A 16,069-nucleotide genomic window follows, 5' to 3' on the forward strand; every position below is an offset into this window, starting at 1 on the left:
CTCATTTGTTCTACATCATTCCATGCAGAGAGAAGAAAAATACACTACAATAGCAGCTTTGGGCTTAATATTATTAGAGTAAGGATGAGTAATTTTTGAAGGTAAGGAGTACAACCCCAGAATGAGTCAACAGTCTCTCATGGGATGTCAAGTTAGCAACTTCCGCCTCTTTGTACTAACTCCCACCCAGGGGCCTGACAACACCCCCTACCCTCAAGTCTTCGCTGTCCCTCCTCTAGCCTGTATCTCTGCAGATCTGTTTCCCTATCCATGAGATGGAGAGAGTAGTGTTTGCCTTACAGGACTGTTCCGGCGATGAGATGAGATCATGTATGCCTGACGTGTGTGCCTGCGTGCTCCCTTCTCCCCAGACACCAGCACACACTTCCAGTCATTAGAGTAACCACAACGTCAGACCGCATTTCACAGGAACGTAAGTGCCACACTCCAAACTCTAGGCAACCCCAGAAACAGAGTGTGTGGCGGGGGGAGGGGGAGCAGGGGTGACGGCACAGAAGCACGAGGCTGTGCGTCAGTGGAAAAAAAAAAAGTAGAACAACAACAACAAAAATACAGAGAAAATCCTGTAGAAGAGCATTAGGTTGCACTAACCTTAGCCCAAAAGGGTTGATTCCTAACACAGAATTTTCTATCCTTCCCAGGGTGTAAGCATTTTCCCTTCCAACTGTCACTTTTTTTTTTTTTTTTTTTTGGTAAGGTGGTGGAGCTGGAAAGGAGGGAAGGAAGCCCCCCTTTTTGCGTTTCCTCAAAGGCAACCCAAATTTGATCCCTTTAGTAAATGGCTCCAGATAAAATCTCCACTTGAGTCTGCTCTCTGTGATTAAACAACTCTCTTGTTTGTCAAATAGCAGGGAGATGAGAAGAACGGGGAGCTCTTGATGCTGCCAAGTGCTGCCGAGCGCACTAACTCCCAGCAGGTGAGGTGCACGGATACCTACAAAGGGATTCTCAACATGGCAGGCCAAGCTGGAACTCAGTCATCCCAGCCAGGAGAGAGGAAGGGTGGGAGCGGGAGGTCCCCAAAAGTTCCCGTGGGATTATGGCACTAAGTTGGGGGTGTCTAGAACTCTGGCGCTCCCTCGCCATTTTCTTTTGGGGACACTGTGACATCTGAAACCACTCTGTTCTGTGGCATTCTCCATCCCGGGGACTCTTCTTCTGAAGCCAAGCAAATAGACAAACTCCAGGAGAGTTGGGAGGGGTTACAGTAACCCTATCTTGCTTCACAGAAACCGTTTCAGCTCAGCAGATGGGCAACATGGGTGTTCTTGAGCTCCAAAAGTTCTGTTGAGCTTGTAAGTGCACAAGTGTCAAACCCATGGAAAGGTGAACAGAGGCAGCAAAGACACAGGGTGTCCATTTCTTTGGGTTTTAGAAGAACGACTATGTTTCAAACATGTCTCATGTGTAATATTTGGGGCACAGCCATCCTAAAACAGTTATTTGTCATCCATCTGCAATTTCAATATAGCAGAAGTCTTTGACATCTGACCTGTTGAGACCCTAAACCCTAGCTTGTATTCCTTGTCTCATTTCGTTATGAAAAGCAGGGCGAAGTGGAAGGTTATGATCAGAGAGTCACTGCGGCTTTTGCGAGGAAGGCACTGGGGTGGTTTGATGTGGGGGGTAGGGTTTGATGTCAGCGGGGGACCAGCTTCAAACCCCACACAAGTTTTTCCCACCTCCAGCAAGAATTCCATCTGGATTCTTTGTGGTAACATGAGAACCTTAGTATCCACCTGACACAGTTGCTGCAGAGATGAAAACGATGGGGCGACACTTTATATCTGGAGTTAAGGGCGACTCCTCCTAGCGTGTCCTCTACCAGCGCCTTCAGCGGCAGCGCCCTGCCCTCATCTGCTATAGACCCTCCTGCACCCTGCTCTCTGAACCATCCCCGCATTCCGCCTGAGCTTTTATCCAAGCTCCCCTCACTCTGTTGCTATCAGCTTCACTGTTTGCACATCTTCTCAGCCAAGCTTAGATTCTGGATGCCAGATAGCCCATCCTGTTCATCCCAACACGCGCACTGCTTGGCACAGGGCTTGACGAGTCGGAGGCTGATATTTCCAAAGTGAATATGTTATCAAGCTGTGAGCACCTCAACACGTAAGAATCCGTGGCTGCTTTCTCAAAACAGTAGTTTCTGACTCCAAAATCTAAGATCACAGGGGACTTTCTTATAAAGCTAATATGTGAACCTACTTATGGAATGCCTTTTCTTTGAGACTGTAATTTATCCTTTGATCAAAGTGGAAAAAACACGTCATTGAAGCAATAATTTTGAAAGGTATTTATTTTCAGGGGCTGCTGTGATAGCTCAACTGGCTAATCCTCCACCTGCAAGTGTCAGTATCCCGTGTGGGCACTGGTTCTTGTCCCGGCTGTTTCACTTCCCATCCAGCTCCCTGTTTATGGCCTGGGAAAGCAGAGGAGGATGGCCCAAAGCCTTGGGACCTTATAATCATTTGGGAGGCTCCATGCTCCTGGCTTTGGATTGGCTCAGCTCCAACTATTGCAGCCATTTGGGGAGGAAACCATTAGATTGGAGATTTTTGTCTCCTTTCTGTAAATCTGCCTTTCTAAGAAAAAGTAATTTTTTTAAATGTGTTTGCTTAAAAAAATTATAAGTTGGAAGCCTCTGTGTTGGGTTTATCTCCCTGTCTCTTTATCTAGAAACACCCACAGTTCAACCTGGAACATGCAAGAGCTCTTGGAACTCAAAACTGTCAGCCTACCTCTTAATGACAGAGCACAGTACAGCCTTGGAGGGACTGTAACCCAGGATGGGGAGAAATGGAGAAGAGATGGGTCATGACTCAAGGCCAGCTGCTTTTTATCTGAACAAAAAATGCTTATAGGAATTAGGGAGAGCCAAATGAAAACTACCTCCCCTACCACTCCACGTCCCCAGGACACAGCCTCATCCATGCAGATCTCGGGGCCTTACTTTGTCAGGACGGAAATTCTCCCAGTCATCCCTTGCCCAGTTGCTCAGGTCTGCACTCTCCTTCAGGGAGCAACAATGCAATTCAAGGAGGGACATCTGTCTCACTGACCTCCAAGGACCCTCCTGCCCTTCCTTCTGAAACAGAACTGCCACACTCAGGGGAGTCCCTGGGGAGATTCTGGGAGCATGCCCTCTCTCTGCCTTTCCAACTCCGTTTCTGTGGAGATAATTCCTTAGACCTCTGTGCTGCCATGGATGGTGATTCCAGGCCTTGTGGGGTCACGCCTCAGCTCTTCCTCCTATTGTCCCTTTGCTTTTTGTCCTAGCATGGGCACATCTGTCACTTTTAAGTTCCCATTGTTCCTCAGGCAGGATCCACAACCAGGAAGAAACAAAGTGTACATATCCGTGTGTGTGGGTGGGAGGGGCAGGGGAAATTTCCCATGAATGTACCACCACCAACAGGAAGAGGTGGACTTTTTTTTTTAAGATCTATTTATTTTTATTGGAAAGACAGATTTACAGAGAAAAGGAGAGACAGAGAAAAAGATCTTCTTTGCATTGGTTCACTCCCCAAGTGGCTGCAATGGCTGGTGCTGAGCCTATCCAAAGCCAGGAGCCTCTTCCAGGTCTCCTGTGCAGATGCAGGGTCCCAAGGCTTTGGTCCATGTCCTACTGCCCTCCCAGATCACAGGCAGAGAGCTAGCTGGGAAGTGGAGCAGCCAGAATATGAAGTGGTGCCCACATGGGATCCTGGCACATGCAAGGCGAGGACTTTAGCCACTAGGCTACCACGCCGGCCCTAGAGTTGAACTTTTAGTAATTATTTCAAAGTAATTGGGTCTCCTACCCTGAACCCAAAAATACTAACAGGGGTAATAACAGTAATCCTTGTTGGGAGTGCAACGAGTCATAGGCAGTAGGTGAAGCACTTTGCAAGCATTACTCCACTTCTTCATCACTGTAATGGTGGGGAGAAGGGGATAGCACATTAAACGAAAACAACCGAGCCCCCAAGAATTTAAATCACTCACCCCAGCTGCTTTTTGCAGCTGGTAAGTGATGGAGTTGGAAATGGACAGCCAGTGTCCTGACTACAGATTTTCATGCTTAACCTGACTTCCTTACCAGCCCCTCAAGTATATTTAATCTCTCCTGGCTCCTCCTCAGATAAAATTCAAGCTCCTCTTGTGGGGTCTCAAGACCCTTGAAAGCCAGGTACCCATTGCCTTTGTCCATCTTTTCCTCCTGGGCACCCTACGGAATCTCCCAAGGCATGTATTTTATAGTTTCTTTCTTCACAAAGTACATGGCCTCTGATAAGTTGCACTCACTCCCTCTCCCTCAGTCCTTACTATGCTGCTCCTCACATCCCAGATCCATCCAAATTGCCAGTGTCAGCTCACATTCTGCCAGATCCACTGAGTTCACCTGTCAATCTCCAACAGACTCTGAGATGCACTGGAAGTCTACAGCGGCTCCCACGAACGGCCCTGAGTTTCATCTCATCTCAACAAACACCCATTGAGAGACACTTGCGTGACTTTTCAATTACTGGGAACACAATAAAGGGTGTTGGATCACAGACTACCTTTCTTCTGCTTCCTTTCTCTTGTTTGGTTCTTGCTTTTCCCTTCTCCATTATTTTCTTTTTTTTTTTTTCTGTGCATTTTGAAGAGTGGCAGGCAGTAGCTGATGTGGTTCTCAGTGGTCTTTGCCTATCTGCCATCTTGGGTGATCTTCCCTGGTGCAGCCCACACTTCCCAACTGCTCATGAACAGAAAACAGTAGAGGACACAGCATCGCTCCCATGTTTAGGCTGCAAAAGCCTGGGATGCTCTGCTCTTGAGCACTCTCTGGCAGGCATCCTTTCTCACTCTTTGTCTTGCTCCATGCAAGGCAGTTACCATGCTGTGTTCTTTGGAGAGACCCCCATGGTAAAGAATCAGGGAAGGTCTCTGGCCAACAGTTCATGGGGAATAGAGGTCTCGGTCCAACAACCCTCAGGGAATAAGACTGCCAACAGCCACGTGAGTGTGCAATGAAACGGATCCTTGCCAGCTGAACCTGGTGAGACATGGAGCTAATCCACACTCAGACTCCTGACCCAGGGGAATTATAAGATAATGAATTCATTGTGTAAAAAGAATGACTGAATGGCTCAGCAGCAATAGACAACAGATACACTTACTATGCGTTGACGCAAGAACTTGTTGAGCACTTAGCATGGTGAAGTAAGTGGGCACATGGATGAATCCAACACAATTCTCCGATCTGGAAAAGCTCCAGCCTAGCTGGGAGTCAGGGAGAGATGGAAGCTTGGGAGTCGGGGAGAGATGGAAGCTAACAGATCATTGTGTTATCAGCTTTTAGGAATGTCAACAGAAGTAGAAGGACTTAGGAGACATGGAACAGGCAGCAGCTCAGTCAGCTTGAAGGAATCCAAGTTGGCTCCAGAAAGGTGAAGCTAAGCCAGATCTTGGAGGACCCGTGGGAAGTTACCAAGCTGAAGCAGCCAGGGAGGCCGCAGGAACAGTCCATCTAAGCAAAGGGACACTGAGGACAAGGGCACAACAACACAAGAAGGAATATCATACTGATCTGAATGTGACTCCTCCCTAACAAGACAACACAGTTCCATTCAAGGTTTACTCTGTCATATTTAACTCTCTGTAGCTCATAGAATTTCGATAACATAGCTGTGAAATGTGACAATAACAACAACAAAAAGACACAGGCAAACAACAAATAGATGCAGCTAAGAGAAGTGGCTGAGCATTCAGCACTGAACGGGGATTTCTGATTGCCATGTGAGCTGTTCTCACAACTACCCAAGCCTGCCATGTCTGTGGAAGAGGCCGCTGAGCTGAAGGGACTTCCAGCTTCTGCTGATCACATGCTGGAATGCTGGGTGCTCACACATCCCTCTCCTGGTCTGGCTTGAGAACACACAGGAGGCAGAACCTGTCCTGCTGCAGGAGTAGAGTGCTGTGGTCCAGGACCCAGGCCTGAGTTCCGATCCCTGAAACCCTGTGTTCACATCACTGAAATGCAGAGATGACTCGAGTACCTAACACACAGGGGCAATGGGATACCCTATGGGGAGCAGGTGCAGTGAGGGTGAATGGCCACAGACAAAACCTAGCAATGAGGGACCTGGGAAAGAGAAAGAGAGGGAGAGGCTGAACGGGGGAGAGAGAGTTGGGGAAAGAAAGAGAGGGAGTGGGAGGGAGGGAGGAAGAGAGAGATGGAGGGAGATATGGAGGGAGATAGAGAAAGGAGAGGTGGAGAGAGAGGGAAAGGAAGTGGGCAAGGGAAGGAGGGAGGATGAGAGAGGGAAGAAGGGAGAGAGAGGGAGGGAGAAAGGGAAGGTGACAGAGAGAGGAATCCTAGGCAGACCTTGAAAATTTCCTTACATTTCATTCCTATCATCCTGACTCTTTCAAATCCTTACAACCAATATTTCATTTTCTTGACATAACCTGATATTTTGTACAGGAAAGATCAGGCTGGGAGAGGGAACACTTGTCCCCCTACCCCTCTGCATTTCCATACGGGGCAGGGGATCTCCTATAGTGACACCCTGGCCCCTTGCCGTCCCCAAGCAGTCATTGGGAAGCAGCCAAGGAGCTCAGCCTGGCCCACCCCAGCTCTCTCCAGAACCTGCTGTGCTCATAGACAGAGGGACAGTCTGAGTCCAAGAGGCAGGTTTTCTCAAGTGTTTGCATTCAGTTAGGGTATGTATGGGGGGGAATAAATCCAATTCAGAAGTGTATTAGCAAGCTATATCCTCCAAAAGGGCTTTTTATCAGTAATAAAGCTGCCACTTTGATCTTCATCTGCCTGGCTCTTTCATGTCTCTTGCAATTAGTTTTGTACCACCCGAAAAAGGTTCGCTCCTCGCTTTTCATGTGGCTCATTCCAGCCCTTCATTAAGTCTCCTTGTCACGATTCCAGATGGCAGTCCAGAGCAAGCTTTCTGCAAAGACGGTTCCTCCTTGGCTTGCCCCTCGCCTCGGATTCTGGCTGCCCACACTCCCTGGTCCTGAAGCATGGGGGTAATTTGGCAGATTCCCTTCATACCCAGGCATCACTTTCTGCCAACCCTGCAGATGCCCCGGTTCATCCAAGTCTTTGCTAATTACCTCTTGGCTGGTACCTATTCTTGCAATTGTCTAGTCTGGGTAAACGTTCCAACTTCTCCACTTTGTCTTTCTCGCAGACTACAACAACTATCATACGGAGTAATGGGCGTTTCTGAAACATTTTGAATTTCAAGCTTGTCTTCATCGATTAGCTGTCCTTACATTCCCATCGAGAACTTTTTCCTCCTTGGTGCATTTGAAAAACCTCCATTTAATTTTCTTTCCCATCACTGAGCTATGACTCACTTGGACTACCTTGTTCTGAGATATGTCCCTGCTAAAGCAGTAGCACACACAGCTTAGGGTTGGGGGAGTTCCCAGGCATACAGAGTGGGTCCCATGGGCTTGCTACTCCTGTGTCGGTTCTGAAATACTTTCCCAGAATTACTGTATTAGTAATTAGTAATTAGTATTGAGCAATCTGGAAAGGACAGAACAGGAGAGGAGAGGAAAGGAGCCAGGGTACACATCTCCAGAAGAGCATGCATGATGTATATATTTACCAAGAGGAAAGTGTGCTGGCCAGTTGGGTTTTTCCCATTAGCACCCAGGCAGTGAGGCACAGCCAAGTCTGACATGGGGTAGGGGATGCAACGAAAAGTAGAGGACATAGTCAGACTCTAAGTCTCAGTAGAGTTTCCAGAGGAACATTCTGGAATGGGCATTTGGCCTAATGGTTAAGATGCCTGTGAATCACATGGGACACTTGGGTTCCATTCTCACCTCCGACTTCTGACTCCAGCTGATGGATATGGCAGACCCCTGAATGCAGTAGTGGTGGCTCCCTTTGGGTCCTGCCACTCACGTGGGAGACCTGGATGGAGTTCCAAGCTCCCTACTTTAAGCTCCACTCAGCCCCCAACCAGCTGCTCCAGGTCAGGGGGAGGGAGGGTTTGTTAACCAGCAGATATTCATTCTCTCTTTTCCCTTCCCTTTTCAAATAAACACACAACTAGCAACATTGTTAAACACAAGAGTATTCTGTGATGATACAATGTTCTGAGACCATGCTGTCCAAGAAAGTGGCCACAAAGCATGTGAAATCCATTTAGTGTGACAAAAGGGCTGAATTTCATTATGCATTTATTTCAACTGCTTTAAATATAATGGGCATGTGTGATTAACGGCGACTGTGTTGAACAAGGTGGCTCAGAGTTGTGGGATAAGACAAAAGACGACCAAGGTCCTTGCTGACAGTTCCACTACACCTCAAGTCACTCCCAGATGACATTTGACTACAGACAAGGTGGCTGTGTACACAGTTCCTAAGCTATGATGTTGAACAGATATTAGCCAGAAAACATGTCCATATGTTCAGTACAAATGCAACTTCTTCCCAAACATTCACCATCCATACTTGATTGAACCCATGGCCATGCAAAATTGACTGTATACACCTGTTTAAAGTACCAATAACATCTCAGTAAGCAATGTGCTAATCAGATCAGTTTGTGAAAAATTTGAAGGGGGGTGGATGTTTGGTGTAGCAGTTGTCTTGTGGAATGCTGGTATCCCAAACCCCATAGTTCGAGTCCTGGTTACTCCATTTCCTTTTCAACTTTCTTCTAATGCACAACCTGTGAGGCAACAGGTGCCAGATCACCTAACTACATCCCTAGCACCCACATCAGAGACTAGCACCGAGTCTAGCACTCCTGCCGTCCGTCTCGCCCAGCCCTGGCTGTTGAAGGCATTTGGGGAATGAACATGCGGATTTCTGTCTACTGCTATGTCAATCTCTGCCTCTCCCAAACAAAGTGAGAATGACAAATTTGTAATGAAAAATATTCTGTGTTTTGTAGCAGCAGTGTCTGAAGATACAATGTAGTTTTGGCATGAGACATGTTCAGAAATCACCATTTGTCCCGTGAGTTCAACCTCCTCACTCCTCTGCCGCTAGAATCTTGGAAACCTCACGACTCTGATTCAACTCCAACCTACTCCCCCAGAAATAAGAGCATCCCCATAAGCTCATGTTGTGGATGAAGTCACAGCACACTGTCTTGCTTATCACAGGTACCATTACTGGCTGTTCAGAACAGTAAGAAATAATAATAAAGGTCTGTTTGACTCACCGAATCCGGGGTCCACGGAAGACGTCAGGAAGCTCTGGGTCCTGGGACGCTCCGTCCACGAAGCTGTTTCAAACACAGGAGTCATATGAGTGACTCACAAACCAAATTCACTCTAACTTACACAATTAAATAGTTAATTATTTGCTGAGTTGTTGTTGTTTTTTTTTTAATCAAGAGATGTTACCTAAAATTCGTATTCAGATGAAGTGCACAGGCACAGCTTCCTTCACAGGGGGCAAGGATTCCTCAGTTTCTCACAGGCCCCACCACCTCACCCCAAGCGTTTGAGCTTCTTTGTGCCCCTGGCCTGGTCTATGGGCATGAACTTGGCTTCATCATCTGACAACCTGAGTTCAAATCCCATCTCGGCCTTGTAACAAGCTGCATGACCTTGAGCAAGCAGCGGAGCCTCGGTGTCCCCGTAAGCAGGGAGAGCAGGAGTTGGGCTCCAGAGGGTTATGGCATGGATTCCATGGTTCAATACTTGTAAAAACTACTGACACAGTGCCGGGCTGAGGGGAGGTGTTCGATATGTGGCAGCTGTTGGAAGGAGGAGACCAAGAAGGTAAAAAAGAAGAAGATGAGACAGGAGAAGAAAGGACACAGAAGGGAAGGCAGAGCAGCTCCTAACTGGCTTCCAAACACAATGACGACCACCAATGTGACACAGACTCTCGTGAGATGCCCCAGCGACTGCCCACTTTGCTGCTTCCCACCACAGCCTCCCACGTTACTCATCCACAGGCAAGAGGCAGGGAAGGAAAATCAATCAGCCTCCTTCAAGACCTTTCCCCCGAGAACTAGCTCTCCTGCTTACTTCCCAGAGCCCTCAGGACCTTGTACCAGAAGTGCCAGGGCTCTGGGCTTCACACAGTCTGGGGGCGGCGTAGGGGGATTCAATTCCCTTCCGCAACAGTTTTTGTGCATGTGGATCAGAAGAAAATCAGAGCTTTCTGAGACAAATGAAGAGAAAGTTACATGTGTAAAATCAACAAACACAGGAGATCTCCATCTTTAATGGTCTCAGGTTTCCAGGGTTTCATTTTGTAGCTTCTCCAAGTTGATTCAATGACCACATAATGCAGAATGTAATGGAAGAGGGATTTCCAGGGCTCTGTGCCTAAACACATGAATGCAGAGGGACATTTAAATATGGAAACTGTGTCAGTGATAACTCACTTGCTTGAGGCAATGGTAACTCTGGGGTCCACAGGGAGCAGCTGCTCACCTCGGAGCAAGCATGATCACTACCAAGGAAAGCCTTTGGAAGCCATGGGAAGACAGTCATCCATTCACCAGGCATTCACTGAACACCTACACCACGCCAGCTTTGCTCTTTGTTCTGAGAACAGAGGAGTCAACAACACAGAACTCTCATCCTCATAGTTCTAGATGGAGAAGGCAGGTAATAAACAAAATATATGTTGACAGTACCCAACAGTGAAAGGTGGCATTGTGGCTGCTTCTGCACATCAGTTTGACTAGATTAAGGAATTCAAGGCAGCAGATCAAGTACGAATTATTTGCAAATGCACTGGGCCCAGCCCTATTCTAGTCAAAGGGAAACCCAGATGGTTTGATATTTCATTAGGATGACTGGGACTCCATATGTCTCAGTGAAGGCATGTCCAGAGGAGATTCATGGGTAAGCCATGGACTGAGTAGGGCCTATCTGCCTGTACCAATGTGAATGGGCAATGTCTAACCACATGGGAGCCTGGATGAAACAAAAAGACCGAGGAGAGGTGAATTCTTTCCTTTCTAGAGCCAGGATACCCTATTCTTCCATCTTTGGATATCAGAACTTCAGGTCCTCTGGCCTTTGAACCACAGTACTCACACTCTTGGTCTCAAGGGCTCCCGGGCCTTTGGCTTCAAAAGACAAAGCACTGACCTTCCTGGTTCTGAGGCCTTTATAGATTTGCATGGGGCCAGGCTACAAGACACTCTGGTTCTCCAGCTTGCAGCAAGGCTACTGTGCGAATCCCCAGTCTTCATGACTGAGTGAACCACTTCTAGTATGTCCATCACCAGTGTGTTGTCCATCTGTCCACCCATTCATCCTTCCATCCATTCATCCAAATTTTCCATTCTACCACTTTTGAGAATCCTGACCAAAACAGACGGTAATAAATGTTGAGAAAAATCAAAGCAGAGATGACTGGTAGAAGTATGTCACAAATTTGGATATAAAATTATGTTATACATCGGTCTCTGCCCATTGGTTAAATATTTTTTTTTAAAAAAGATCTGTTTATTTATTTATTGGAAACCTAGATTTACAGAGAGGAGGAAAGACAGAGAATGATTTTCTGTCTACTGATTCACTCCCCAAGCGGCCGCAACGGCTAGAGCTGTGCTGATCTGAAGCCAGGAGCCCCATCCAGGTCTCCAGTTGCAGACACAGGGTCCCAAGTCCTTGACTACTTTCCCAGGCCACAAGCAGGGTGCTAGATGGGAAGTAGGGCTGCTAGGATTAGAACCGACACCCATATGGGATCCTGGGTACATGCAAGATGAGGACTTTAGCTGGTAGGCTACCACGCTGGTCCCCATTGGTCAGATCTTACAGGAAGATCTGCCATTGCGCTAAGCCACAATACTCCACCTGCATCAACCCATTTATTCACTCATCACACGTCCATCACCCTGTCTAGTGATCTGTGCATTCACCCACCTTACCACACATCCTATTCCTTCTTTCACTCGCCATTAAATCAATTTATCCAACTGTGTGCTAGATTGCCTGTGAAGTTCTGGGGAGACAGAGCAAACTGGAAAGTTCTGGGGACAGGCTGGGTTGTACAGTCTCTTCAAATATGCATGCGGAACACCCTAATCCCCTGGTACCTCAGAACGTGACAGTACTTGGTAACAGGACCTTGAAAAAGATGAAGTCAGATGAGCCCATTAATCCAATCCAATCTGCCCTAATCCAATCTGATCAGTGACATTTTAAGAGACGAGGACACACGGCTGCACACACGTGCACGGAGAAAGGACCATGTGAACATGCTGTGAGCAGGCTGCCCTCTGAACGCCACCCAGAAAGGGCTCCAAGGAAGTCAAACTTGTCATTATTGTGATCTCAGATGATCCGCTTCCCAAACTATGGGAAAATAAGTGTTATTTAATACACCCAGACTGTGGTATTTCACCATGGCAACTCTAGCAAACAAATATAGGCACCATCATAGAAACAGGTGTTTATGATTCAGAGATAGAGAAAAGTAAACAAAGCATTACAGTACAAACGTCTCTCTTCACCCTGCCCCAAATCCACCAATCCAGATACACTGATTTGAATTAATCACTAATGTCTCCTTAATCCAATACATATTACTGAGCATCTTATACATTTGGTGTTACACTACACACGAGGGATAAAGTGATAGATCGGGGAGATATATGCACTGGCTTTAGAAGGTCATGGGTTCCTCTGTTCCTCGTACTCACTTAACTTTGCCCTTGACTCCGACTCTCAGGACCTCAGTGTTCTGTGGCCGGGCCTTCTGAGTCAGGCAGACCTGGGTGTGACTTCAAGTGCTACCAGTACCAGCTCAGGTGACACGAAGCCAATTGGAGCCTCAGCTTTTCTCTACAATAACAATATTTGGATAAGAGTACTGTGGAAATTAAGTCTCATCAGGGACCTACATCAGAACGGTCGATGTTCACCGTGGTTCTCACTGCAGCCTCGATGTGCAAACCCATCAGATAAGAAGAAACAGAACCACTGTGCTGTCGCCATATCTGAGCCCTGCACCTATTTTCTGTGTACTGTCTTCTCCATATCTAACAGCATCTTCCCTACTTGCCTGGTCTTTCCTTGTTCCAATCTGTTTTCTTTTCTGCCTATTTATTTATCGCTCCCAGGAAAAGTACTTAAGATCTAAGATGTTCTGAGGAAGACACTCTAATCCCCACGAGGGAAGAGCCTGGGCTTTTCTGCCACCCACAGCTCCCGTATCTTTCAATCTCGTGGGCTTCCCTGCACTAGGCATCTGGAAGGGACAGTGCCACGAGGTTCTCTCCATTACAGGTGCAGTCCCACGCTTCTATTACAATCCCCATCGGAGTGGTGTGGCTGTCCCTGTATGTGCCATTCCTGCCCAAGCTTCCTGGACAGATTCATTCTTTGCCATGGAGAGGTGAGATCCACTTTCCTTCCGAGAGACTGCAGATGGGAGACAGCCAGGACTTGTTATCATGGAAACCACGTCTCCCCCTGGGCCCCAAGGGGCACTTCTGGAAATGGCTAGGAATTTGATCACAGTCTTCAAGCATAAGAACTGTGGTTAAAAGCTGTTATTTCCTTGTGTCTGATAAATGGTTGTCGAGAAGCTGCCAGGACTGGTTTGGCTGGGGGAGACGGGACTAGGGGAGAGGGTGTGGGTCAAGGCAGTGGGAATAGGGAATAAAACTGGAGGGGAGTGGGGATAGGACCAGAGCTTCAGATCTGCTCAGCACCCCAAACTCAGCTGTTTAGGAGATGGTGCGACAAAGGGGTCTCGTCCTTCCAGGGCGGAATGAGTGCTGGCTCTAGGTAAGGCACAGAAACACCTGAATGAGAACCATTGGCTCTCTTGGCATTGGTAATGAACTCCAGACACAGGGCTTGCAAACTCAAACACTAGCAGGCATCAAGAGGAAAGTGCCAGGATTCCAAGTTGAGATGAGTGTGGGGAACCTCAGCCATAGCAGGTGCAACCACAGCTCCAGCTGGCAGACCTCACCTGGGTAGATCTGAGGTCCCATCACCAACCGACTGAGTTTCCAAGGACAACCCGATATCTGGAACTCCAGTAGATGGAAGCTATGGACTCAAACGCTGTTCATCACATTGAAGACTAAACGAAATGGCTGAAGATTGAACCCCGCCGCTCCACTCCAGCTTGCCCTTTGAAATATGTGGGGTTTTTTTTTTAAAGATTTATTTTATTTTTATGTGGAAAGGCGGATATACAGAGAGGAGAGACAGAGAGGAACATCTTCCGTCTGATGATTCACTGCAATATAGCCCCAGACACCTCCAATAGCTGCTTCCTTCTCCAAAAACTTTGCCTCATTGTGCATGTTACGCTTGTTCTAGCAGAGCGCTTCTTAACCAAAGTGTGGAAATCAATTTTGCTCCCCTGCCCCCAGAGAGAGGCATCCGACAGTGTTTAAAACCGTCTGTGTTGGCATAATGGGGTGGGGATGGGGACAGTGGGTGCAGCTGATAGCTAGTGGGTAGAGGCTAGGGATGCTGCTTTACATTCACAGTGCCCAGGGTAGCCCCTTGCAGCAGAGAATTCTCTGTCCCTTATGCCACTGGTGCCAAGGAGGAGGAACCCACGTGGGAAAGGATTAGGGGAGCAAGAGCTGAGGTCTGGGAGGTTACTAAGGAGAAGAGGAGGAAGGCAACACTGATGATGGCATGCAACGTTGGCTCTGTGGCTAGAACATCAGCATGATTCATCAACTGTTCTCAACCCGTCTTGTTGGCATTGCATGACAGCTCCATAGCATATCTTCTTGTTGTCACTTGACCAATGAGAAAGGAAGAGGACGAGATTTTTTCCTTCTAGCATTCCACAGTGCTTCCTGGGTCTCCGGGAGACCTTAGTTCTGGCTGAGCCATTTTCCCTCTTCGGCTAGCACTTAGAGGATGCTTGCTGCCTGCCAGGAACTTCACAGAGGAGGGCCAGTCCCTCAGCGCAGCGGACACTCCGAGCCTCTCCGACTTTACAGCTGCGAAATGGAACAATTTGGAGAGGAGAAAGTGCTTGGCCTAAGTCTCCTGAACATGGACCTCCGCATTTGGCTCCTGGGCCTCTTAAACTACTTCCTGTCTTGAAGCCTCCCATAACGCCCATCCAGCGGAGAGAGATTTACTGAGTTCCCCCGCACTCAGGGACCTGGGGCTACCCAATGGCAACTCCAGAATACACCCTGACTCTAAGGAGCACATGTTCCCATCCAAAGATCAGGCATGTTCGCTGTAACACAGGATGAAACAGATCAACTACTAGACGGGAGTCCGATACACCGCTACACAAAGGCACAGACCGGTGGCCCATGGGCCAGGATCCCACAGCCTGCCAATCTGTGTAAAACAAGTTTCATTAACATACCCCATGCCCGCTTGTTTACATATTGCCTATGCATGCTTGTATTTAAAATCAATTTTTAAAAAGAACTATTTACTTGAAAGGTAGAGCGACAGAGAGAGAAGAGGAAAGAAAGAGAAATTTTTGTCATCTACTGATTCACTTGCCCAAATAGTCACAAGGGCCAGGACTGGTCCAGGCCAAAGTCAGGAGCCCAGAACTCCATCCAGCACTTTAAACCACTTTCTGCTGGCTTGCTAGGCATGTTATCAGGGAGCCTGAATAGAAGCTGAACAGTTAAGACTTGAACGAGTGCTCTGATATGGGACGCTGGTGGCTCAAGTGGAAACAACGTGCTGTGCCACGTTCGTGGCCCTGACCAATGGAGTTGTTCCTGGTGTCACCTGGCCAGTCCTCTATTGCCTTCCCTAAGGTTAGTTGTATCAGCCTCTCTTGTATCCAATGAGCATGAGGCTCAGAGACCTCAAGTGGCAAATTCAAGTTTGATTAATTCATTAAATGACAGACACAAGGTTCAAAGGTAGGTAGGCTTAACAGTCACACTCCTAGCCATTTGTGTTCAGCAACTGAGCTCAGCACGAGTACCTGGATCTTGAAAAGTCTCAATACAAATGGCATCGTCTCTTTTGTCATTAAGGGCTCCCATCCACTGCAAGCCAGCAAGCAGCTCCTGTTGGGCTCTTTTCAGGACCAGCCAGTCGGGGACAGCACCCACCAGCCAGGCCTCAATTCCAGCAGGGCTGCAAACTGCTAGCTGCTGGCTCT

This window comes from Ochotona curzoniae, unplaced genomic scaffold (genome assembly GCF_017591425.1).
Source record: "Ochotona curzoniae isolate NIBS_2020 unplaced genomic scaffold, NIBS_Ocur_1.0 contig_46, whole genome shotgun sequence".
Taxonomy (NCBI): domain Eukaryota; kingdom Metazoa; phylum Chordata; class Mammalia; order Lagomorpha; family Ochotonidae; genus Ochotona; species Ochotona curzoniae.